The sequence below is a fragment of the Macaca thibetana genome, chromosome 4, assembly GCF_024542745.1.
Source record: "Macaca thibetana thibetana isolate TM-01 chromosome 4, ASM2454274v1, whole genome shotgun sequence".
NCBI classification, from domain to species: Eukaryota; Metazoa; Chordata; class Mammalia; order Primates; family Cercopithecidae; genus Macaca; species Macaca thibetana.
In genome coordinates, this window is record NC_065581.1 from 35,275,011 (window position 1) to 35,299,395 (window position 24,385).

The 24,385-nt window shown below is 51.4% G+C and overlaps 2 protein-coding genes across 4 annotated transcripts in view; one reads left to right on the forward strand and one right to left on the reverse strand.

The window, feature by feature from the left end:
- Positions 1–24,385, reverse strand: part of RPS10 (ribosomal protein S10) — a 624,010-nt gene that overhangs the window by 39,420 nt on the left and 560,205 nt on the right. The window lies entirely within an intron of this gene.
- Positions 11,258–24,385, forward strand: part of PACSIN1 (protein kinase C and casein kinase substrate in neurons 1) — a 64,240-nt gene continuing 51,112 nt past the window's right edge. Inside the window, exon 1 of the mRNA XM_050787706.1 lies at positions 11,258–11,447. The gene's annotated coding sequence lies outside the window, so the exon portion shown is untranslated. The remainder of the gene's footprint in view (positions 11,448–24,385) is intronic.

Sequence of the window (24,385 nt, forward strand, 5' to 3'; positions counted from 1 at the left end):
TGCCCAGTTGAACACTATTAACCAACAGAACCACAGCCAAGACCTGGGACCCACAATGAGTGATCTCATTTTTTAAAAAATTTAGGGGGCCGGGCGTGGTGGCTCACACCTGTAATCCCCACACTTTGGGAGGCTGAGCCCGGAGGATCACGAGGTCAGGAGATCGAGACCATCCTGACTAACACGGTGAAACCCCATCTTTACTAAAAATACAAAAATTAGCTGGGCGTGGTGGCAGGCGCCTGTAGTTCCAGCTACTCAGGAAGCTGAGGCAGGAGAATGGCGTGAACCCGGGGGGCGGAGCTTGCAGTGAGCCAAGATGGCACCATTGCACTCCAGTCTGGGTGACAGAGCAAGACTCTGTCTCAAAAAAAAAAAAAAAAAAAAAACAAAGAAAGAAAAATAAAAAAAATTAGGGACAAGATCTCATTATGTTACCGAGGCTGGTCTCGAACTCCTGGGCTCAAGTGATCCTCCCACCTCGGCCTCCTGAGTAGCTGAGATTACATGTGCGAGCCACCATGGCGGGTAAGCCACTTCACTTTAAAGCCTCCATCTGGGCTGTCCCTTGCTGCATAACAAATCACCCCAAAGTTTAGTGGCATCAAACAACAATGTATGAGTATCTCTTCTGATTCTGTGGATTGACCCAGCTTGGCTGGGTGGAGTCTCTTGTGTTTTTGCAGTTGGTTTACTGCTGGGGCTGGAGTCTCTGAAGGCCTGATGGGGCTGCAAGTCTAGGACTTCCCTCTGTCTGTCACAGCTGTGGGTTGGTGGTGGCTGTCAGAGAGCCGCTGAAAGGAGGAGTATCCACACGATGCAGGAAGCAGAAACTGCGGCCGGTTAAGGGCTAGGCTGGGAACTAGCACATCACTCTGCCATCTTCTGTTGGTCAAACCCTTCTTGAAAGAAGAAGATGGAGAACAGACCCTCCCCCGCCTTTTTTTTTTTGCAGATGGAGTCTCACTCTGTTGCCCAGGCTGGAGTGCAGTGGCACAATCTTGGCTCACTGCAACCTCCGCCTCCTGGGTTCAAGTGATTCTCCTGCCTCAGCCTCCCAAGTCACTGGGATTACAGATGTGTGCCATCACACCCGGCTGATTTTTGTATTTTTAGTAGAGACAGGGTCTCGCCATGTTGACCAGCCTGGTCTCCAACTCCTGACCCGAGGTAATCCACCCACCTTGGCCTCCCAAAGTGCCGGGATTATAGGCGTGAGCCACCACACCCAGCCCAAAGTGAGTCATTTTTATTTTTATTTAATTAATTTATTTTTGAGACTGAGTTTCACTCTTGTTGCCCAGTCTGGAGTGCAATGGCATGATCTCGGCTCACTGCAATACCTCTGCCTCCCGGGTTCAAGCAATTCTCCTGCCTCAGCATCCCGAGGAGCTGTGATTAATTATAGGTGTGTGTCGCCACGCCCAGCTAATTTTTGTACCTTTAGTAGAGACAGGGTTTCACCATGTTGGCCAGGCTGGTCTTGAACTCCTGAACTCAGGTCACCTGCCCACCTCGGCCTCCCAAAGTGCTGGGATTACAGGTGTGAGCCACCACACCCGGCCCTGGGTGGTTTTCAGGCTTCAGCTCCAACACACCATGCTGCGAACCATCTTCACTGCATTGGTGAGGAAACCAAGGCTGAGAGGTGATGTCCCATCCCAGGTCACATGGTGAGTTGGTGGCGGAACCAGAATCAGATGCAGTCCCTGGCTCTAAACTCGGTGATGTATTCCATCTCATCTGGCCTGGGCCCTCCTGGCTCTCAGAAGAAGGGGAGCATGAAAAAGGGACAGAAGGCAGGAGGGCCAGGGCATCCGCAGGCTGATCTGCCTGAACTATGGTTTTCTCCTCCTTGGCCTAATGCTTGGCTACTTGATGAAGGAGGCCCAGCTGGAAAGAAGACCCTGTGCTCCTAGACTGAAAAGCAGCAAAGAGATTGTGGGCTGGAAGGGGTGCTTTGCAGCTGTGAGCCTTGTAGGAGCAGACAGGTGTGATCTCTTTCCTCACCCATCCTAGGGATCATGCCAACACTCTATAACAAAAGACAGGTTAACAAGACAAAAGCATACCACATTTATTTAATCAAGGTTTTATGTGACATAAAACTTTGTCACATAAAGTGACAAAGCCTTCAGAAACGAAGGGCCAAAGACCCCTGGGAAATGGTCTGTTTTTAAGCTTAGGTTGAAAAATGGACAGCCATGTAGAAATGGAATTGGCCAAAAGGGCATGATCTAGTGGTAACAGACTGAAAGGGGAAGCCTGGTGATGGCAGTGGCTGCTGCCCTCACACTGGCTGTAGCAGGGAGGCACGGCTGGGGCTGCACATTCTATGGAGCCGGTGGGGGTCCCACCCCTTCTGAGTTGGGGCGAGAGTTTCCTGGGTGCCCCTGCAGCTGCCCAAACCATGGCTGCAGAACCAGACCTCCTGCTCTATGGAGCAGGCAGGAGCCCTTGCTCTCCTGAGCAGGGCTGCAGTTACCCAAACTGTGGCTGTGGATGCCAGCCTCCCTGTGCTCTTGGAGGGGGCCAGGAGCAAGTAAGATCTGCCCTCCTGGGTGCAGCTGCCACCCCCGACCAACAGCTGCAGACCTGGGCCTCCTGCTCCATGGAGCAGGCAGGAGCTGGGGATGAGCAGGAGCCCTGCCCCTTCCGAGTTGGTGGGGTGGGAGCCCCGGGGTGCAGCTGCAGGTGCAGGACCTGGGAGTCTCTGCAGCCTGCACCCTCAGGGGCCCCAGGACGGCCCCCCAACATCACCCTGTCCCTGCAGGCTCGAGGGTGTCTGCTGCTTCCACTGCCTGGCCTCTGTCCTCTCTCAGCACCTGCTCCGATCTCAGAGCAGAGTTGGGGCTGAGCCCTAGGGCCCAGGCCATGCAGGAAGCCTGGGCAGAAGGAGGCAGGTTCCTAGGCCCTACCTTCAGGCCAGGGAGGGCCTGAAAGCTGGCGGCTGGGCTGCCAGTCCCAGCAAACTGGAGTGGGGTCTCATGGTGCCTTTTTTGACCCGCCCATGGCCACCCTTGGACCAATTGGCAGACATTTCCTCCCCTCTGAGGTCCATAAAAGCCCTGGGCTCAGCCAGAGCAGGGCAGGGGATGGCCAGAGGACAAACAGGGCAGAGAGATAATGGGACACAACTAGCTGCATAGAGGAGCTACCCTCTCTACTTATAGCTGGAGACAAGAGGAACTACCCTCTCTGCTGATAGCTGGAGACGACTGGATGACCAGCTGCAGAGAGGCGCTCCTCCCTCTGCTGAAAGCTGCATAGCTGGAGACAACTGGACGACCTGCTACCCCCTCCAGGGCCTCCTCTCTGCTGAGAACTGAACACTTGACTGAGGGATGCCCTGCCTACAGAGAGGAGCTATCCACTGCCGGTCTCTTCTGGGCTGTTGTAACACTCGGTAAAGCTCATCTTCGTCTTGTTCACCTTCACTTGTGTGTGTACTGCAGGATGAGAACTCAGGCAAAGGCACCGTGTCTGGCCAGAAAATCGACACCCCAAAGATCCTATAATACCAGCAAGGCCCAGCCAGGCCTTCTGTTCAGATTCATCGTGGTCTCTCTGTGTAGCATTCCTTTCCCCAGGGTCTGGGGCAGGACCTTTCTGCAATGAGGGTCTTCAGGAGAGAAGGGAGAGAGTGATCTTTCTAGGTTTTATGGCTTGCTTTGGGGGAAAGGGGTTCTAGTTTCTATGTCTCACCTTGGAGAAAAGCACTTCTGGTTTCTATGACTTCCCTCGGGGAGAAAGAGGGGCGAGAGACAGGAGCGCAGGCACGAGAGAAAGGTGAGAGACTTTGTTTCTGAGGCTACTTTGGAGGCCTTCCCTTTAGTTCTAAGTACTTAACCTGCCAATGTGTCATACTCTGGGGTATTGTTTGCTCAGCCCAACAGCCTCATGGCAGTGCCTCTGCTTAACTCTTGTTTTCTTCTTAGGTGCATTTGCTTTGGAGGAAATAGAAGCTGAAACACAGCCCAGGATTGCAGAGGAACTCAGCCCTAAAATTCTGGAGACCAGGGCTTGAGGCCTAAGCCTGCCACAGACTCACTGGAACCCTTGGGCAACTCACCCAGCTTTTCTGGGCTTGGGACATGGGAGCTTGACCCAATGGGGCCTCTCCAGTTACAAGATACAGATTCTGGCCATCAGGCTTGGGTTCAAAGACTAGCTCAATTGATGCTCCTTGGATGAGTCAATTTCTCATTAAAAAAAAAAAGTAGGAGTCAAATAATATTTGTCGTGATAAGAGTCAAATGAAACAATGCATGTGGAGGCTCTTGGAAAACTGAAAAATCAATACTTTGTACAGATCCTCCCCTGCAACCCCACCATTAATTCTGAGGATGACATTACTAATGATGAATTCTGCCCAAGACCATATCTTAAATACAAAAGATTATTATTGGCTGGGCGCAGTAGCTTGCACTTGTAGTCCCAGCACTTTGGGAGGCTGAGGCGGGTGGATGGCTTGAGGTCAGTTCGAGACCGGTCTGGCCCACGTGGCAAAACCCCATCTCTACTAAAAATACAAAAATTAGCCGGGCATGGTGGTACATGTCTGTAATTCTAGCTATTCGGGAGGGTGAGGTGGGAGGATTGCTTGAGCCTGGGAGGCAGAGGTTGCAACGAGCCACGATTGTGCCACTGCACTCAAGCCTAGGAGACAGAGCAGGCCCTCGTTTCAAAAAAAAAAAAAGAAAAGAAAGTTAAAATTACCTGGCATCCCAAACAAGTAAACAAAAATTGCAAAATCTGTCACGTGTTGAACCTGACGGCCAGCCTTCGCTTAGGCATTCTGCTTGCGTTTAAGGTACAGTGCCACTAGGTGGCGATGGTATCTGGGCCATAGAGGCTTGTTCCAGAGCCATTACCTTCAGGACAATCTCAAGTGTCCTTTCTTTTTATACTTGGAGACAGGCACCCCCGAAGGACCCACTGAGCCTCAATTTCCTCAGTTGTAAAATGAAGATAAGAGTACCTACATGAGGGCAAGTATGTAAGCTCTTCCTGTGCATAGTAATGCCTTTAGTAAATATTTGCTTCTTTCCTAGCTGTATGATTAGGAACATGGCTTTTGGAACCAGACTGCCTGGGTTTGAATCCCAGCTCTACTACCTACCAGTTTTGTGACCTCAGGCAAGTTGCCTAACCTCTGTGGGCCTCCATTTTCCTGTCTGTGAAATGGGGGCTGGTAATCCCTGTAGTTTCTATGTGTAAAGCTTAGAAAGTACCAAGGCCGGGTGTGGTGGCTCACCCCTGTAATCCCAGCACTTCGAGAAACTGAGGGTGGGCAGATCATCTAAGGTTGGGAGTTCGAGACCAGCCTGACCAACATGGAGAAACCCCGTCTCTACTAAAAATACAAAATTAGCTGGGCATGGTGGCACATGCCTGTAATCCCAGCTACTCAGGAGGCTGAGGCAGGAAAATAGCTTGAACCCAGGAGGCAGAGATTGCAGTGAGCCGAGATCATGACATTGCACTCCAGCCTGTGCAACAAGAGCAAAACTCCATCTCAGAAAGAAAGAAAGAAAGAAAGAAAGAAAGAGAGAGAGAGAGAGAGAGAGAGAGAGAGAAAGAAAGAAAGAAAGAAAGAAAGAAAGAAAGAAAGAAAGAAAGAAAGAAAGAAAGAAAGAAAGAAAGAAAAAGGAAGGAAGGAAGGAAGGAAGGAAGGAAGGAAGGAAGGAACCTGGTCCAGGAAAAGGGCTATGTTTGCCACAGTGTCTGTATGTCCTGGGGTGAGTAGGCTGGGTCTGGGTCTTAACTCTGGGCACCTCCCAAGACTGAGGGCCTTGTCAAGGTGAGACGTCATCTTCAGGGAGTTTTTAACCTCCCAGGCATGAGTCATGGACTGAGGAAGGCACAGTTCTGAGGCTCCTGATATCCTGGTTCAGGATTCAGGACACAGCTGGCAACAGCCTCTGTCCACCAGGCAGGTGATGGCATTCAGTTTGCCAGTGTGAAGCCAGCTGGTGGGAGGATAAGGCGAGGGCAGAAGGAGCTGTGAGGCTGTTTTTAAAGTACTTTTGTGCCTTGGGGGTGTCCTGCTCACGCCCCTGCGTGCTGCAGGAAGGCAGCTCAGAAAATACACCACCACACTGGGCGACTGGGCCAATTGCTTTCCATGCTCTAACCTGCCCACCTCCATGCAGGTTTGTGGGGGAGGAATCATGTGGCAAAGACAGCACCTGACCAGAAGTCAGGAGATCTGTTTTTAGCCCCAGCTCTGTCACGGATGTGCTGTGTGACCTTGAATGAGTCACTTTCCCTCTCTGGGCTTCAGAGTCCTGCTCTGCCAAAATTAGGGAAAAAAATCCATGTCCTTTCTTTTTACCCAGAGATGTGGTAAGAATAGAGAAACTCGTTAAAACCCCACCTCCTCCTTGAAGCCTTTCATATTGGATGGAACAAAAGGGAACCCACAGTGTTACCACCACCGTCCTGCTCTCCTAGTCTAAGCATGCAATATTAATTAGCATCCATTATTCATTTATTGGTTGGTTGATTTCACAGGCTTGTCCAGTGCTGGTCTGTCCTTTCCACATGTTATGTCTGCATGTGAAAAATCCTCTGGGGAGGTCTGTAGGCCTGCCTCATTGCCCTCTATGGTACAGACAGCCTAACGGAGGAGGCTGCTGATGGAGGGAGGGCTCGAAGCTCTCAGTGGGAAGGAAGGTACCATGGAAACTGAGGCTGGTCAGATCTTAATGGGACTGAGAAAAAGTGCACTGAGGCCGGGCACCGTGGCTCACGCCTGTAATCCCAGCACTTTGGGAGGCCCAGGTGGGCGGATCATGAGGTCAGGAGTTAGAGACCAGCATGGCCAACATGGTGAAACCCTGTCTCTACTAAAAATTCAAAAATTAGCCAAGCGTGATGGCGGGCGCCTGTAATCCCAGCTACTCCAGAGGCTGAGGCAGGAGAATTGCTTGAACCTGGGAAGACGGAGGTTGCTGTTCGGAGGTTGCCGTTAGCCGAGATTGTGCTGCTGCACTCCAGCCTGGGCAACAGAGCAAGACTTTGTCTCGGAAAAAAGAAAAAAAAGTGCATTCAGGAGAAGAAAGATGTGAAAAGCACTTTGAAAAGTGAAAAGTGCTGTGCAAAAGGGAGAAAGTCTTATTCTCTGAGCAGGGGCACAAAACAATAAGAGAAAGAGGTGAGAGGAGAGAGAGATGGAGAGAGAGAAAGTTTATCTTTGATGAACATAAGTTTTGCAGACAGAAAATCTAGAAGAAAGCTAGTTTAATTTTAGGAGGCATGGAAGTTGTGTCAATTCCTAAAATAACAGTTTATTTTAGATTACACAGGACAGGGGTGTGTGTGTGTGCATGTGTGTGTATTCCACTCTCATTTTTTCAGGGCTTGAGGCTGCTAAGGCCTGAATTCAGCTTTAGGGAAGCCTCAACTCCTAAAGGAGTAAGCCCAGCTCAGTCTTCTCTCTCACCCCTTTCCCCACCCACCTCCTCCCTCTCCCTACCTCTGCCCAATCAGGTCTGCCCAGCCATTGCCCTTCCACACTGTCCCCAAGTGGCTCCACCCCTGCGAAGGCAGAGTCCTCCCTGTGCCCTCTGCATTACACCCCCTTCCCTGTGAATGTTCTCTTCCTGCTCTCGCCATCCTCCACCGACTGCCTGCGGCCGAGGAACATTGCGTGTCCTCTCTCAGTCAGTGTCCTCTCTCAGTCAGTGTCCTGTGCTCTGGACTTCACTGCCTTTTCAAAACCTTCCAGGCCTGGGCTCCATTCCATCTACATCAAAGCTCCTGACGACACATTGAGCCAGGCTAATGTATTAGTAGGGGAGGGGCCAATTGTTAGTCTATCCATCCTAGATTGTCCTTTAAGAGCCTCTTGGGGAATTAGCTTCTTTACATTAAAAAAAGTCCTGGTAGGCCAAGCACGGTGGCTAATGCCTGTAATCCGAGCACTTTGGGAGGCTGAAGTGGGCAGCTCACTTGAGCCCAGGAGTTTGAGACCAGCCTGGGCAACATAGCGAGACCCTGTCTCTACAAATAATTTTTAAAAATTAGCTAGGTGTGGTGGCATGCGCCTGTAGTCCCAGTTACCCGGGAAACTGAGGTGGAAGAGGATTGCTTGAGCCTAGGAGGTCGATGCTGCAGTGAACTGTGATTGCACCACTTTATTCCAGCCTGGTAGAAAGAGTAAGACCCTGTCTGAAAAAAATAAAAATAAAAATAAAGCTCTGTCTAAAGAGGGGTGTTTCATACCACTGTGGTAGACCAGAAAGGGAGAAATTTTGGGGTGCATGTAGTTGGTGATAATAATAATATCATTATTTTGGCACACCTACTAAGTCCCAGGCACTATGCTAGGTAACTTACGTTCTTTGTCTAATTGCAATAACCCTATGAGGCAAGTGTAATCATCATCATCATCATCATCATCATCATCATAAATACAACAAAATTAACTGAGTATGTATGTGCTAAGCAGTTCACCTAATTGTCTTGTGAGGTAGGTGCTGTTGCCATGCCCATTTTCCAAGCCGGGGAACCAAGGAACAGATCAAGTAAGCAACTTGCCGCATGGCTATTAAGATGAAAAGGCTGAATCTCAAGGGGTTGAGTTACCTGTCCATGTTCACCCAGCAAGCAAGCAACTAAGTGAAGTTGATGTTCCTCCCCACGGCTACCCACATGCTCATCACACCTCCTTCTGGGGCTACTGGGAAATTCTAGGTTGGGGTAAGGGCAGCTAGGACCAGGAACTGCTGGAGTGGGAGTGCAGGGTGGGGCTTCACCAACCCAAGACAAACAGCATACCTCTTGCATAGAGGGTGTCCAGCAGTGCTCCACGACCCAGCCCTAGCCACTTGCCAACTGTCCCCTGGCCTTGCTGGCCTTTCCCAGCAATTCATCCCTGCCTCCTGCCCTGTCTGGCTCATCAGAATCCCAGTTAACCTTTGGCACCCTGTTGGAATGCTGCCTCCTCCAGGAAGCCTTCCTGGATGGCCCTAAACCAGAATCTTATACTGACCTTCTCCAGAACATTGTCCACTCACTTGGCCGTCCTAGTCAGCCTTGAGGTACATACTACCATCTGGCTTCCCCAGCTAGGTGTTGAGTTCCCCCAGACTTCAACACCTAACATGCAATCAGTGCTCAGAGAATTCTTTTTTTTTTTTTTTTTTTTTTTTTTTGAGACGGAGTCTCGCTCTGTCACCCAGGCTGGAGTGCAGTGGCCGGATCTCAGCTCACTGCAAGCTCCGCCTCCCGGGTTCACGCCATTCTCCTGCCTCAGCCTCCCGAGTAGCTGGGACTACAGGCGCCCGCCACCTCGCCCGGCTAGTTTTTTGTATTTTTTAGTAGAGACGGGGTTTCACCGGGTTAGCCAGGATGGTCTCGATCTCCTGACCTTGTGATCCACCCGTCTCGGCCTCCCAAAGTGCTGGGATTACAGGCTTGAGCCACCGCGCCCGGCCCAGTGCTCAGAGAATTCTTTTTTTTTTTTTTTTTTTTTTTTTTTTTTTTTTTTTTTGAGGCGGAGTCTCGCTCTGTCGCCCAGGCTGGAGTGCAGTGGCGCGATCTCGGCTCACTGCAAGCTCCGCCTCCCGGGTTCCCGCCATTCTCCTGCCTCAGCCTCCCGAGTAGCTGGGACTACAGGCGCCGCCACCACGCCCGGCTAATTTTTTTTGTATTTTTAGTGGAGACGGGGTTTCATTGTGTTAGCCAGGATGGTCTCGATCTCCTGACCTTGTGATCCACCCGTCTCGGCCTCCCAAAGTGCTGGGATTACAGGCTTGAGCCACCGCGCCCGGCCCAGTGCTCAGAGAATTCTTATTGCACGAATAAATACTGCATTCAGGCATTCCCCTGGGTCACTGGGGCATGAATTTCAGTGCCTCTGGTGAAGTGCCTGGAGAGGGAAGTCAGGAAATACAAACATGTGACTATTCCAGGCTCAAACAATAGGGAGTAGTTAGGTCTGTGGCAAACTAGAGTCTGCATGCCTACCTGAGGGGCTCACATTCAAATTCAGCCACCACCCCCAGCCCCCAATCCCTACACATGTAAAGGGCAGGGACCCATTCTGGTCCTGAGCAATCTCACTTCCTTTCCCTTCCTCCGGCTTTATTTTTCTACTCTGTGCATACCACTTTAAAATACACTCTGGGCGGGGCGCAGTGGCTCACGCCTGTAATCCCAGCACTTTGGGAGGCCGAGGTGGGCGGATCACCTGAGGTTGAGAGTTCGAGACTGGCCTGACCAATATGGACAAACCTCATCTCTACTAAAAATACAAAATTAGCCGGGCGTGGTGGCGCACGCCTGTAATTCCAGCTACTCGGGAGGCTGAGGCAGGAGAATCGCTTGAACCCGGGAGGCGGAGGTTTCGGTGAGCCGAGATCGCGCCATTGCACTCCAGCCTGGGCAACAAGAGCGAAACTCCGTCTCAAAAACAAAACAAAACAAAACATCACTCTTAGCTGCTGATACTGAATATCTATCTTCCCTCACATGTGTGAACTATGAGACGGCAGAGTTTTGGTCTGTTCTGTCCTCTGCTGCCGTCCAGCTCCTCATCAGTGCCTGATACAGAACAGGCCTTCGATAGGTACGTGCCCCGCTCCCCCCTGCAGCGTCCAGGCTCCAGGCAGCATTCAGGGCTCAAGTTCGGAAGAGTGAAGGCCGTTGAGGGTCCCCTGTTAGGCCCCAAGCTCCCTAGAGAGCCCCAAGGACATGGCCTGGAGTTTGCTTGGCGGCAGACGGTCCTGCTGGAACTAGGACATAAGGGTTAGCGACCCTGCCCCATGGGGTCACAGGGCAGAAGCTGCGGGCGGGGGTGGGCATCGGTGGGCAGTGGCGCAGCCACCACACAGGCACCCGCACGCACCAAGGGACGCCGAGGCTCGGGAGAGGAGGAAAGGCCAGGGCGGTGGGGAGATGGGGAAAGAGGCGGGGAGCAACACCCCGGGTTCCGAGCGCGCCAGTTGGGAGGGCTAGGGATGAGGGCGCGCGGGAGGAATCCCAGCACGCGCGGGGCCGCGGGCAGCCCCCGGAGGAGGGAACCAAGCAAGACTGCTGGGGCAGGGGTCCGCTGAAGCGGCGGGGAGCCGGACCCCACTCGCCACCCGCCACCCGCCACCCCCGGCGCCTGCCAAACTGGTTGCTGCCTCCCAGGCAGCAGCCGCGCGTCCACCTGCGCAGCCACCGCGCCGCCCTGCCGCGCTGCCATTGGCTCGCTAAAAATGCCTCTCTAATCTGCGCTGCTCTGTGCACGCCTCCTCCTCATCCTTCCCCCCTCTCCGCCTCGGCTCTGACCTTCCTCCTTCCCGCAGCCCCGGCGACATCCCAGAGAGACGCGGTGGCGGCGGCAGCGCCAGCCCCCTCCTCCCCCGGGAAGTCGACCGGGCTTGAGGCCGAGCCCCAGACGTCCCGCGTAGCCCGGAGGCGCCGCCGATGGTGCCCGGCTCTCCTGCCCCCAGGTATGGGGTCTGGCCCTTGAATAGAGGGCGGGGGGGTTGTGTGTGTGGGTGTCCAGTTAGGGAGTGCGTGTTGGAAGTGGGCGCCGGGACTGACATCTCCCTGGGCCAGAGCCCGGGAAGGGTTGGGCAGTTGCCTGGAGAGAAGTGGGTGCGCGTCCGGGGATGCTTTCAGGGGACAGAGTTCTCGGGCATCACCCAGGCAGTGTCAGGATGCCCCTGCGCTGGGTCCCTTGGGGGATCGAGCCGGCAACGGAGGCCCTTACCCCAGGAAAAGCGCCCGAAATAGGTTCCTTGGGAAGCTGGGGCCTGGGCCCGGGCGGTCCGGGTCTCTGGACTGCTACCAGAAGGGGTGGGTGGGCTGGTGTCAGCTTGGTGCGTAGGCTATTTATGGATCAGAGTGGGCTGGGGAGAAACACAGCAGATGATGCCTGTCTGGCTTATGGTTAAAGGTATTTCCTTCTGTCCCCTACCCCTTCCCCCACAGCTGGGATGGGAGCGGGGAGGGAGGAGGAGGCAAGAAGGAGGTGATGATGCTAAAAGGCCCGCAGATACAGAAGCCATGGGCTGCTGGGCACTGCCCTCCCCTGCAAGCCCCAGGTCACTTGCTGCCTGTTGGAGCTGTCTCTGTCCCTTATTTTCACCTTACAAGAGGCTGTGAAAAGGTTAAAGGGTCATCAGGGTGTAGGGGACATGGTGGCAAACCCGGGAGCTTGGCCAGACCCAGCTTCAAGCCCCAGCTGCCCCTACCCACAACAGCCCAGCTCTGCACCACATAGGCAGTGACACATATGGCCGCTTATTTCTAGGCACAACCATAAATAACCCACATTGCCCCAGCCCCTGGCACAGCTGGGGTGCAAACACGACTGTCTGTCAGCGATTTAGCTTCCATCCTCCATCCTGGCCTTTCTATCACATGTCCAAATCACCACTCTCAAGCCACCGCCTCCAGCAGCTTCCCTGATACCGCAGGTGAGATCCTTGCCCCCTGCCCTATGTTCTTGGACTGCCTTGTGGCTGGGTTATTCGTTTTGTTCATCTCCTTCTAGACTGGAAGTACCTTCAGGCTGGGAATCTGTCTGATTCATCCCTGTCATTGCCCCTGCACCAAAGCAGGGTTTGGCACCAAGTAAATAATTTGTGGAATGAATGACTTATTGAATGAGTGAATGTGAACTCTGGGAAATAGCTGGCAACCTGAGGGAGGGGGTCGAGCCCCTTCTTGGGCTTTCTCTCTATTCCTCAGGACCAAAGAGCCACTCAAACCAGGCGGTTCTCTTTAGGCCCTTCCTTTTTTTTTTGAGAGAGAGAATTTCGCTCTTGTTGCTCAGGCTGGAGTGCAATGGCGCGATCTCAGCTCACCGCAACCTCTGCCTCCCAGGTTCAAGCGATTATCCTGCCTCAGCCTCCCAAGTAGCTGGAATTGCAGGCATGCACCACCACACCCGGCTAATTTTGTATTTTTGGTAGAGACGGGGTTTATTCATGTTGGTCAGGCTGGTCTTGAACTCCGGAACTCAGGTGATCTGCCCACCTCAGCCTCCCAAAGTGCTAGGATTACAGGCCTGAGCCACCATGCCTGGCTAGGCCCTTCCTAAGCCTGGAGTTGATGGGCATCTATGGCTTTTGGAGATAGTCTTGCAACCTGCTGGCTCCAGAGAGTCTTATGGGCCCCTGGTTTGAGTGTCCAGGCCTGGTCCTGGCTTGGGGGAAGGCCTGATGTGAAGGTCTGGCTCTCCTCAGGCTGCTGGGTTGGCACTTTCTTCCTGGGGTGCCAACCTTAGACCAGGGTCTCTGCCTCTGTCCCAGTCCTTGGGAAAATCCAGGTCAACATCAGGGAAGCTGGGAAGGCCCAAGCCAGGCTGTCCTCAGCCTCTGGGGTCTTCATAGCAAGCTCTCAGGGGTCTCATGACCCTAGTGTGTGGAGGAGCAAACCCACTTCAGAGGAAGAGGCTGCCACCAAGGGTTCTGGCCTAGCCACAGGCCTGTGTCTGTGAAGGACGTCAACATTTCTAGGCTTAGGAAGGGCCTAAAGAGAACTGTCTGGTTTGGGTGGCTCTTTGGTCCTGGGGAATAGAGGGAAAGCCCAAGAGGGGACTCAATCCTCTCCTTTAGGGTGCCAGCTATTTCCCAGAGTTCACATTCAGTCACTCAATCATTCATTCATTCCACAATGGCCCGCGTTACTATTTGACAGCCATGCAGTCTCCCTAGCATGGCTCTGCCACCGTTCCCACAGCCAGGCCGTTTCTCCCTTCTCGCCCTCCCTCTGCCCCCGGCTGCCCTGAGCTGCTTTCAGTTCCTCAGGCAAGTGGGGCTTCTGTCACCTGCAGGCCGTTGCACAGGCTGTTCCTGTCTCCTCCTCTCCCTCTTCCTTCCCACCCAAATCTCTCACCCTCGGGAGCCCACTGAGGCTCCTTTTCCCTCCAGAGGCTTCCCCAGTGGGCTGGGAGCCCCACCCATGAATCCCCTCCCCACAGCCTGGCTGCCTCCCCTAGGAACCCTCCCATCACGTAGTGTCCTCTCGGGCTTCTCCCATCACGTAGATGGCCTCTCCCTGCTGGGCTGTGGGGTCTGTGGGGGCAGAGTCTGTGTGCTGTTTCCGGTGGCCCCATGGCCTGGTACAGAGTAAACCCAGCTCTGGCTTGTGGACTGAGTGAGTGACTGTTGGTCCTATCATCTACTTTCTCTCCTCACCAATATCAGGACATATTTTGCACTCTTCTCCCATTAGGAGATGAGGAACCCATTCGGAAGTTTGCAGGTATCCCCACAGCAAGAATGAGTTGGTGGTAGAAAGCCTTCCCTGGAGAAGTGAAACTGGCTACAGGTCTGGAAGGACAGAAGGGACAGGAGAGGACATTAGGGGTGTGGGCATTCACTGATTTGGGGGGCCCTCCCTGGGGAACCAGGTGGAGGAGTTGGGGGAGGAGTGGGTATACCAGATAAGAAGGACGCTGCTTGGTTTGGTTTTACATTTTTCTTAAAGAAAAGTAGCTTTTATTATTTTTTCTTATTACCAAAATAATATGGGTTTGCTGTGGGCAATTTAGAATATACTGGAAAGCTGAATGAAGGAAACCCATTAGCCACATCAGACCCACCCACCATGGGCACTTCATAGCTGGTTTCCAGCCAGGGGCAGGGTGGACTGGAGGGGAGGGCTGGGCTGCGGACCTGGGGGCAGGTTAGGGTCCCAGGAAGTAGCCATGAGGATTGGCAGGCAGGTAGGGGAGGAGTCCTAGAGCTTCACTGTGGAAAGCAGGGAAGGAAGTGGGACTGGATGAAGCGGAAGTGGACTCTGATGCAGTCCCAACAGGCAACAGGGTGCCCTGGGGCTAGAGTAGCCTTTCAGGTCATGCCCATTTTCTTGGGAGAGTCAGGCCCTAGACCCCAGCATCCTGTGCCCATCAGGCATTGGGTTTGGGCATGCCTTCTGGCAGGTGACTCTGTGGCAGCAGCAGTCCCTGAAGCATCTGCCCACTGAGGTCGCCTGCTGACAGCGCCCACCCCATGGGGCAACAGATAGTGTTCACCACCAGGAAAGATGGGTTGGGAGGAACCCAGAGGTGGGCTGAAGGGACAAGATCAACTGGAGCCTGGCCTCAGCTGGCTCTGGGGACACAGGACCTCTAATGCCAGGGAAGTTACTGGTGCCATTTCCAGAAAGGGAGCGTGTCTGTGGGGAGCAATTTAGAATGTACTGGAAAGCCAAATGAAGAAAACCCATTAGCCACTTCAGACCCACCTGCTGTGGACACTTTGTGGCTGGTTTCCAGCCAGGGGCAGGGTGGCCTGGAGGGGAGGGCTGGGCTGGGGACTGGGGTGGGGGCTCCCCTCCACCCTCCCCTGGGTGCTGCCTCTGAAGACCTCAACCTTGGGTGTGAAGGGCTGCAGGATACCTGAAAACTGGGAGGGCAGAGGAGGCCTTGGCTATTATTATTATTATTATTATTAATTTTGAGACGGAGTCTCACTGTGTTGCCCAGGTTGGAGTGCAGTGGCGCCATCTTGGCTCACTGCAACCTCCGTCTCCTGGGTTCAAGCAATTCTCTGCCTCAGCCTCCTGAGTAGCTGGAATTACAAGTGCCCACCAGCACACCCGGCTAATTTTTGTATTTTTAGTAGAGACAGGGTTTCACCATCTTGGCCAGGCTGGTCTCGAACTCCTGACATTGTGATCCACCTGCCTCAGCCTCCCAAAGTGCTGGGATTACAGGCGTGAGCCACTGTGCCCGGCCTACCTTGGCTATTATTTTAAAATCACTCCATATTGTTATTATTATTTTATTTTTAGAGGCAGAGTCTTGCTCTGTCACCCAGGCTGGAGTGAGTGACACCATCATAGCTCACTGTAGCCTTGACCTCCTGGGCCCAAGGGATCCTCCCACCTTAGCCTCCTGAGTAACTGGAACTACAGGTGGAGTGAGTGATGCTCACTGTAGCCTACCTACAAGGGATCATGCCACCTTAGCCTCCTGGCTAATTTTTGCAATTTTTTTCATTGTAGTAGAGCTGGGGTCTTACTACGTTGTCCAGGCTAAAAATCACTTGATATTAAAATGCTGGGTAGGGGCCAGGGTAGTCTTTCTATATAAAATGCAGGATACTCAGGGAATTTTAAATTTCAGAAAAACGACAGATGTGTTTTTGTTATTTTTTAGTCTAAGTATGTCCCAAACATTCCACAGGACATATTTTTAATAATAATAAAAAAACTATATTCGTCATTTATCTGAAATTCAGATTTAACTAGGTGTCCTGAATTTTTATTTTATTTTATTTTATTTTATTTATTTATTTTTGAGATGCAGTTTTGCTCTTGTTGCCCAGGCTGGAGTGCAATGCCACGATCTCAACTCACTGAAACTTCCGCCTCCCAGGTTCAAGCTATTCTTCTGCCTCAGCCTCCTGAGTAACTAGGATTACAGGTGGCTGCCACCATGCCCACACCCAGCTAATTTTTGTATTTTCAGTAGAGATGGGGTTTCGCCATATTGGCCAGGCTGGTCTCAAACTCCTGACCTCAAGTGATCTGCCCGCCTCAGCCTCCAAAAGTGCTGGGATTATAGGCATGAGCCACCGTCCCTGGCCCTGAATTTTTATTGACTAAATGTGGCCAGTGTAGGCTGGGATAGGGAGGAGTAGAGAGAGAGGGTGAGAATTTTCTCTTCTTGAGTGTGGGGGAAGAATCAATAGATACTTGTTTGAAGTTGACAGTTTTAAAACATTAACACATCCACTTTTAGAAACAGGTGAGATGTTCCAAATTTCCCATCTGTTAACTTTCTATACTGGCTAGAGAGTAGCCCCTTATTTGTGGATTTTGGCTCCTTACTGATGCTGAGAAATAATAAAACAGTACTTTTCTCATTTATGCAGGTGGGACAAAGGGAGATGTGGTGATCAAGGGTGGAATCGCTAAATAGGGTTAATCCATTTAAGAAATAAAAGTCCTCATCCTAAGAAAGCTCTCATCTGGCAGAGGGCGTGGGAAACTGGAACTCTCACGTCAGTCAGGGAGCATACGTTAGCACTGTGTTTTTGGCAACAGTGGTCACAGTTTTGACTTGGCAATTCCACTTTTTGGGACTTATCCCACAGGTACACTCTGAGCAGGGTGCAAAGATTAGCTGAGCAGAGACAGTCAGTGTAGCGAAACTAGATGTCTGTCAGGGGGACCAGTGACAAAGTCAAGACCTCTTTGTGTGCTGTGATTTCAGGCAGTTGTTCATTCTGGGATTTAGTCAACGGATCTCTCTGGATGTCTGCTCCCTGCCAGGCACCACTTCAGGTGCTTGGGGACACTGAGACAAGACAGGGCGGAGCTTATTACCAGTGTGGAAAGATGGTCACGACGTACTGATAAGTTAAAGCAAGTGGCTTTGTAGAACAGTGTGTGTAGTATGATTCAATGTTTAAAGTACATGTACATGTGTTCCTCTCTGTTCATATTTACATAACAATGCGTAGAAGGCTGCATACCTGATTGTGATTAGAGCTTACCTGCGGGGGAAGCCTATCGCCGGGATGGAGGGAGAATGCATCCACTTTCTTTCAGCCATTCTGTGCTGTCTGCATTTTATAAACAAATATAATTACTCATGAGGAAACAAATTAAAACTGCACTTGATGATACTGGGAATTTTTTTCTTAGAAAGCTAAAAAAATGAGCACGTAAACTGCATTCCCCTTAATCTGATGGCATTTGAGTCACATACTGCCACGTATGTTTGGAGAGTTTTTATTTGTGACTGGTTCTTAGCTGGTCCCCTCCTGGGCTTGTTTCCCCTCTCCCTCCTCCCAGACCTGTGGTGCCTGACACCTGGCGGGATGGGAACGGGGGTAAGGTGAGGTAACATCTGGGTATCAGGAGGGTTGCAGAAGGAGTATGGTGGAAGTGGGGTATCTGGCAAAGTGGTGGTTGCGTACCACTGGGGAGTCCTGTAGGGACACGAAGGAGGGGCCAGGGATCCCTGACATGTGCCAGGCACTCTTTTGTTTATCCGTATTTATTAACTCATTTAGTCCTCTTAGTAACCTCATGCGGTTATCCCCATTTTACAGATGGGGCAACTGAGGTTAAGTGACTTGCCTGAGGTCACACAGTGAGTTAGTGGCTGAGCCAGATTCACAGCCATGCAGTCTGACTCCAGAAGCTGTGCTTGTGAGACTCCGTGTCTCAGCACCTGTCGTCAAGGAGTGGGGATAATCTCCTGTCTCAGAGACTGGAGCCAGGTGTGTTCTGAAGACTGAAGGAGGGTTGTCTTCTGCAGAAGGCAGACCTGGAAGGAAAGGATGGTCAGATCCAGAGATGGGGGGAGTGCGGGGTACATTCCAGGCAGAGCGACAGCAGGGAAAAAGATGCAAAGGTGGAATGGGAGTGGTGGGCTCAGGGGCTGGGGAGGAAATCAGCACAGGAACACGAGAGCGGACATGGGCGGTGAGGCTGGTGGGACAGCCAGCCTGGATTGCTGCTGCAGGGCATTTTAAATGGTCCACCTCATTGGACCTTTTGGGACAGGTGGCCCAGGGCCTGCTTCTCCTTGCAGGGCCTGGCAAAGACCCTGCATACCTCAGCCCCACTCTGCCCAATCTGGGCCTTCCCTGAGGTCACACATTTCATCCCTGGGTTCCCGGAGCCTAGCCTTGACAAGCCACTGAGGACAAGAGGGGCAGCCGAGGCGGGGCTGGAGGGCTGGGGGTTGGGGGTCTAGGCTGAGGTCCTGGCCCTGACAGTGACTCACTGAGGGGCCTAGGGCCACTCAACCCCCTCCCTTGGATTCTGTTTCCTCTTCTTTTATTTGCAAACTTTTTATTGTGAAACATCATAAGCATTTACAGAAGTAGAGAAAATGTTATATAACAGTCATAGACTCATGGCTTAGCATCAACAGATACCAACACATGCCCAGTCTCATCTCAATCAAGATATTTCTGTAAAAGATAAGGACTTTTCTAACATCATCACAATACCATTATTATGCTCAATAAGTATTAATTCCTTTATATAGTCAAATATTCACTTAGTATTCACATTCCCTGTTGTCTGAGATATGTCTTCTTGTTTTTCAAATAGTTTGTTTAAATCAAGTTCCAGGTAAGGTTCACACATTGTGATCGATTGATATGTCTTAGTCTCTTTCAATCCATAGTTCTCCTCTCCATCTTTTCTTATTCTTTTGCAGTTTATCTATGGGAGAAAGCAGGTGGTTTGTCCTGCTGTGTTTCCTGCAGACTAGATTTTGTTGATTGCATCCCTTTGGTGTTGTTTAGTATGATGTTCTGTCCTCTCTGTAAATTGGGAGTTGCATTTGTCTGTCTCTGACACCTCATCTTGTCATCAGTAAGTCCTTCAATTCTACATTCAAAACACCCAGAATCCACCTACTTCTTGTCACCTCCATTGCTGCCTTCCCTTCTCAGCCTCCACTATCCTCTCCTAGATGTTTGCAGCAGTCTTTACCTGGTCTTCCTGCCCTGTCCTTGCCTCACCAGCCAAAGGTCCTTTAAAACTTAAATCAGATCACATCCTTCCTCTGCTAAAGCTCTTCAATGACTCCCCTGCCATTCCGAATAAAGCCCAAAGTCCTATAACAGGCCAGACGCAGTGGCTCATGCCTGTAATCCCAGCACTTTGGGAGGCCAAGGTGGGTGGATCACCTGAGGTCAGGAGTTCGAGACCAGCCTGGCCAACATGGTGAACCCTCATCTATACTAAAATTACAAAAATTAGCCGGGCATGGTGGCACACAGCTGTAGTCCCAGCTACGCGGGAGCCTGAGGCAGGAGAATCCCTCAAACCTGGGAGGTGGAGGGTGCAGTGAGCTAAGATCGTACCAGTGCACTCCGGCCTGGGTGACAGAGCAAGACTCTGTCTCAGAAAAAAAAAAAAAAAAAAAAAAAAAAGCCCTATAATTGCCTACAAGGCCCTATGTGATCCGGCTGCCCAGTACCTCAGACCTCCTCTTGTACATCCTAGCCTCACTGATCCCCAGGTCATTTCTTGGGCCCCTCAAACACCCTACCGCAGGACCTTTGCACTCCTATTCCCTATGCCTGGAATTCTCTTCCCCAAAGGCCTGCATGGCTCATGATGTTCACATCTCCACCCACATCACCCCCTCAGAGAGGCCTCCCAGACCGTCTCATAAAAAATAGTCCTCGTTGTCCCCCATCCTCTGATCCTACTTTATCGTCTTCATAGCACTTATCCCTGACATTATGCTCTTGTTGGTTTCTTGTCTGTCTCCCTTACCTGCCCAAGCGTTCCATGAAGGCAGGGTTTGGGTGGGGGCAGAACAGCATGACTGGCCTTCTCCTGCCCCTCAACCCTGCCCACAGAGCTGATCGCCTCCTCCTCTCACATGGCTAACTCCTCTACTTTCAATGTTTCCTAAAATTAAAAAAAAAAAAAAAAAAAAAAAAAAAAATTTAAAAACACATATTTGTGCCTAGTGTGTCATTGTTTACAAAATACTTCCTGTCTCAGGTCTGGTCTTCTGGAAGCAGAGCTGAGACAAGAATTCCCAGGCAAATGATTTATTGCAGGCATGCTCATATTAGAGCAGGAAAAGATGTGCTTACAGCTAGGATCCCACAGAGAGCTCTAGATTATAAACAGCCAGTATCACAGGGTTACCTTCCTCCAGACAAGGGGCCAGACCTTGGTCGCCCCTTAGCAGGTGGTCGTTGTCTGCAAGCTGCTCCCAGGGAAGGGCCTAGCCTCCCCCTGCATCCCCAGATGAGGCAGCTTCTATAAGCTGAGGGCAGCTCTCAGGGGAAGGGGGCAGCTGTGAGCTGTTGGCAGCCAGCACCTACAGCTGCTGAGAGATGGGTACCCCACCTGATAGAATGACACTGGCAGTACCCCCTCTATTTCCATATCCATTTCTGCTTTGAGCCTTGCCACAAGCCTGTGGGGATGGTATTTATTAATGATCATTATTCCCATTTCCTAGGCGAGGAAGCTGAGGTTCTCAGGGCTGAAATGACTTGCTTGAGGTTGCACAGCCAGGAAGCGGTTAGATTTAAGCTCAGATTCTTACTCTGGATCCTCTGATTAGCTGACAAGCCGTCTTAGTGGCTGCTGGTTTGTAGTTTTACTCTCACGCGTTCATCCTTTTGAATGTTAAATGAATATGTATTGCGTGTGGTGTGCTGTGTGCTGAACTAGGCGTCGGGCCATTCAGCAGTGAGTGACATACACTGTGTCCTTGTCCCTGGAGTTGCCAGTCAGTGGATCTGCCCAGTATTTAGCCGCCACCACTGTGGTTACCCCTACTGAGCCCTCAGCAGTCGCAGCTTCCATAATGACAACACAATGTCTATTGAGCATGAACTATGTGCTAGCACTGTGCCAGGCTCCCCTTTGCCTTCATAGCACTCCATCTTCAGATGGGTAAGCTGAGGCTGCGGAGGGACTTGCAGCTCCCTGCCGAGGTCTCTCGGTGAGCGTGTGATAGAGCTGGGATTCGAAAGCATGGGGCTAAATTTGGCTCTCCCGCTTCCTGCAGCCCCTTCCCCAGCCCTCCCCACGCTCCCCCGCCACCACCAGCAGGATATCTGGTGTCACCTCTATCATCAGCTTCATCGGACACTGGGCTGCCACTGCTGCCTGCTCCTCAGGTGTTGGATGACTGGCCGCCATCTCACCTGCCCCACTTGGCCCTGCCCCAGACGGGGCACCTCTAATAGGGGCCTCCCCTACCCTACAGGGCCCAGGATCCCTGCCTCTGCCCCCTTGCCAGCCCCTTGTCATTGGCCCTGACAGCTGGGTGGACCTTTCTGCCAGCCCCAGCATGGCCTGGGTGTTGAGTGCCCCTCCCCCTTGCACCAGCTGTCCTGGTAAGCTGCAAAGCTGGCTTGGCTCAGCTTGGGGGCCCCTGGACAGGGCCGGGGGCGGGTGGCAAATCACAGGGGACTTCCTTCTTTCCTGCCAAACAGGGCCAAGACAATTTGGACAGGGAGCAACCAAATCACAAAATTGCCACCTGAGGAATGTAAGGGTGGAGAGGGCACCCCCCAGGACTGCCTTGGTAATGGGCGTCTATGAGGCAGTAGCTCGGGGATGGGCACTCCAGGCCTGTGTCAGCTCGGGATTTCCCTTCTCTCCTGAGGACCCCCTTGTTCCCTGGCCCTCGGGCCTCTCTGACCGTTGCTCATTTGGGCTGTGGCAGAGGAGGCCAGCACTCTGTTCCAAACGTCAGCCCTGTGGGCTTCCTCCAGGGGCTGCACCGAGGGACTGTGCCTCTCTTGGCAGAACTTCAGGAATATTTGTGTGAATTTTGGACATGAAATAGTATGTGAAACATAGGCAAATGAGCATGTCCAGGCCGGGCGTGGTGGCTCATGCCTGTAATTCCAGCATTTTGGGAGGCCAAAGCAGGAGGATTGCTTGAGCCCAGGAGTTCAAGACCAACCTGGGCAACATAGGGAGATGCTGTCTCTATTAAGAAAAGAAAAGAGAAGAGAAGAGAAGAGAAGAGAAGAAAGAAAGAAAGAGAAGAGAGAGAAAGAAAGAAAGAAAGAAAGAAAGAAAGAAAGAAAGAAAGAAAGAAAGAAAGAAAGAAAGAGAATCATGTCCATCTCACTGTGGGTGTGGCCTGCTGGGGTATTGTGGTCTGCAGGGAACAGGCACTCCCTGCAACAGCTGGGGGACCAGGGGCAAAGAAAGATGAGGACCCCTGAGGGCTCTGCCATCTCATCTTTACTGCAAGACACTTTCTCCTCTCCAGATGGTTACTTTTTTTCTAATTTGATCATTTTGTTTGTATTTATGAGCTAGACTTCTACGAAGAACTATTCCTCTTCACCTATTTTGTTATTCTGAAACATGGTGCATACTGAAGGATAAAGGCTCCAGAAAGAAAGAAAGCCCAGGCTGGAAAGCAGTGGCATGATCTTAGCTTACCACAGCCTCAACCTCCTGGGCTTCAGTGATCCTCACAATTCAGAGCTGGGACTGCAGCTCTGTGCCACCAAGCCTGGCTATTTTTTTTTTTTTTTTTTTTTGTATGTTGTCCATCCTCACTGTGGTGTGTTGCAGGCATGGCCCGGCCCCTTTATCCTTTTTTTTTTTTGAAACAAAGTCTCGCTCTGTCGCCCAGGTTGGAGTGCAGTGGTGTGATCTTGGCTCATTGCAACCTCTGGCTCCCGGGTTCCAGTGATTCTCCTACCTCAGCCTCCCGAGTAGCTGGGACTACAGGTGCATGCCACTGTGCCTGGATAATTTTTTGTGTTTTTAGTAGAGACGGGGTTTCACTATATTGACGAGCAGGTGTGATCCCCAAAGTGCTGGGATTACAGGCGTGAGCCACCACGCTGAGCCTATTTATCTTTTTTCTTTTTTTTTGAGACGGGTCTTGAACTCTATGACCTTGTGATCCACCTACCTCAGGCGACAGTGCTGGGCAAATGCAGCTCTGTCAAGGAGTGTGGCACTCAGCTCACTGCAGTGATTCTCCTGCCTCACTCCTAAGTAGCTGATTGCAGGCATGGGCTAGGTGTCAGTCATCGCACTCAGCCTATTTATCCATTTTTAACTATAGCAACCTCCAAGGTGACCAATGAATATTTTTTCCTTTTTTAAAATATAAACATATATAAAATAGGTTGTACATTTGTCGTAGTCTTTTTTGTGTTGCTATAACAGAATACCTGAGCCTGGGTAATTTAAAAGGGAGCTTATTTGGCTCACTAGGACCACCTGGCTGCATTCTAATATGACAGGAGCAGGTGCCAGAGCGACAGTGGGCAAATGCAGAAGTGACACAGACAAGAGGCTAGGCTCACTTTATAACAGCGTGCTCTCATGGGAACTAATCCGTTCCCACAGCGCTCCCGCAAGGTGGCATTAATCTAGTCCCGAGGGCAGTGCCCTGTAATCCAAACACCTCTCACTAGGCCCTGCCTCCCAACACAGCCACATTGGGAATCAAATTTCAACATGTGTTTTGGAGGGGACACACTCAAACCACAGCAACATTTTAACAAATTTAATATAAAGCCAGTGTCTCCATCATGTAGGTAAAACAAATCCGAACATTGCCACAGCACCAAAGGACCCCCTCAGACCCTTTCCCATCACAAGCCCCTGCCTCCCCAATTGGAACCCGCCATTCTAGATCGTTAGGGTTATTCACTGCTTTGTTTTTGGTTTTATCACCTAAGTATGCATCCAAAACCAAAGAGTTCTATTTCTTTTTGAATTTTCTGATTTTTCTTTCTTTCTTTCTTTTTTGAAACAGAGTCTTGCTCAGGCTGGAGCACAGTAGCGTGATCTTGGCCCATTTAGGCTCAAGCTCCTGGGTTCAAGCAATCCTCCCACCTCAGCCTTCTGAGAAGCTGGTGCCACAGGAGTGCACCACCATGCCCAGCTGTCTTTTTAATTTATTTTCTTTTTTTTTTTTTTAGAGAAATGGGGATTCCCTCTGTTG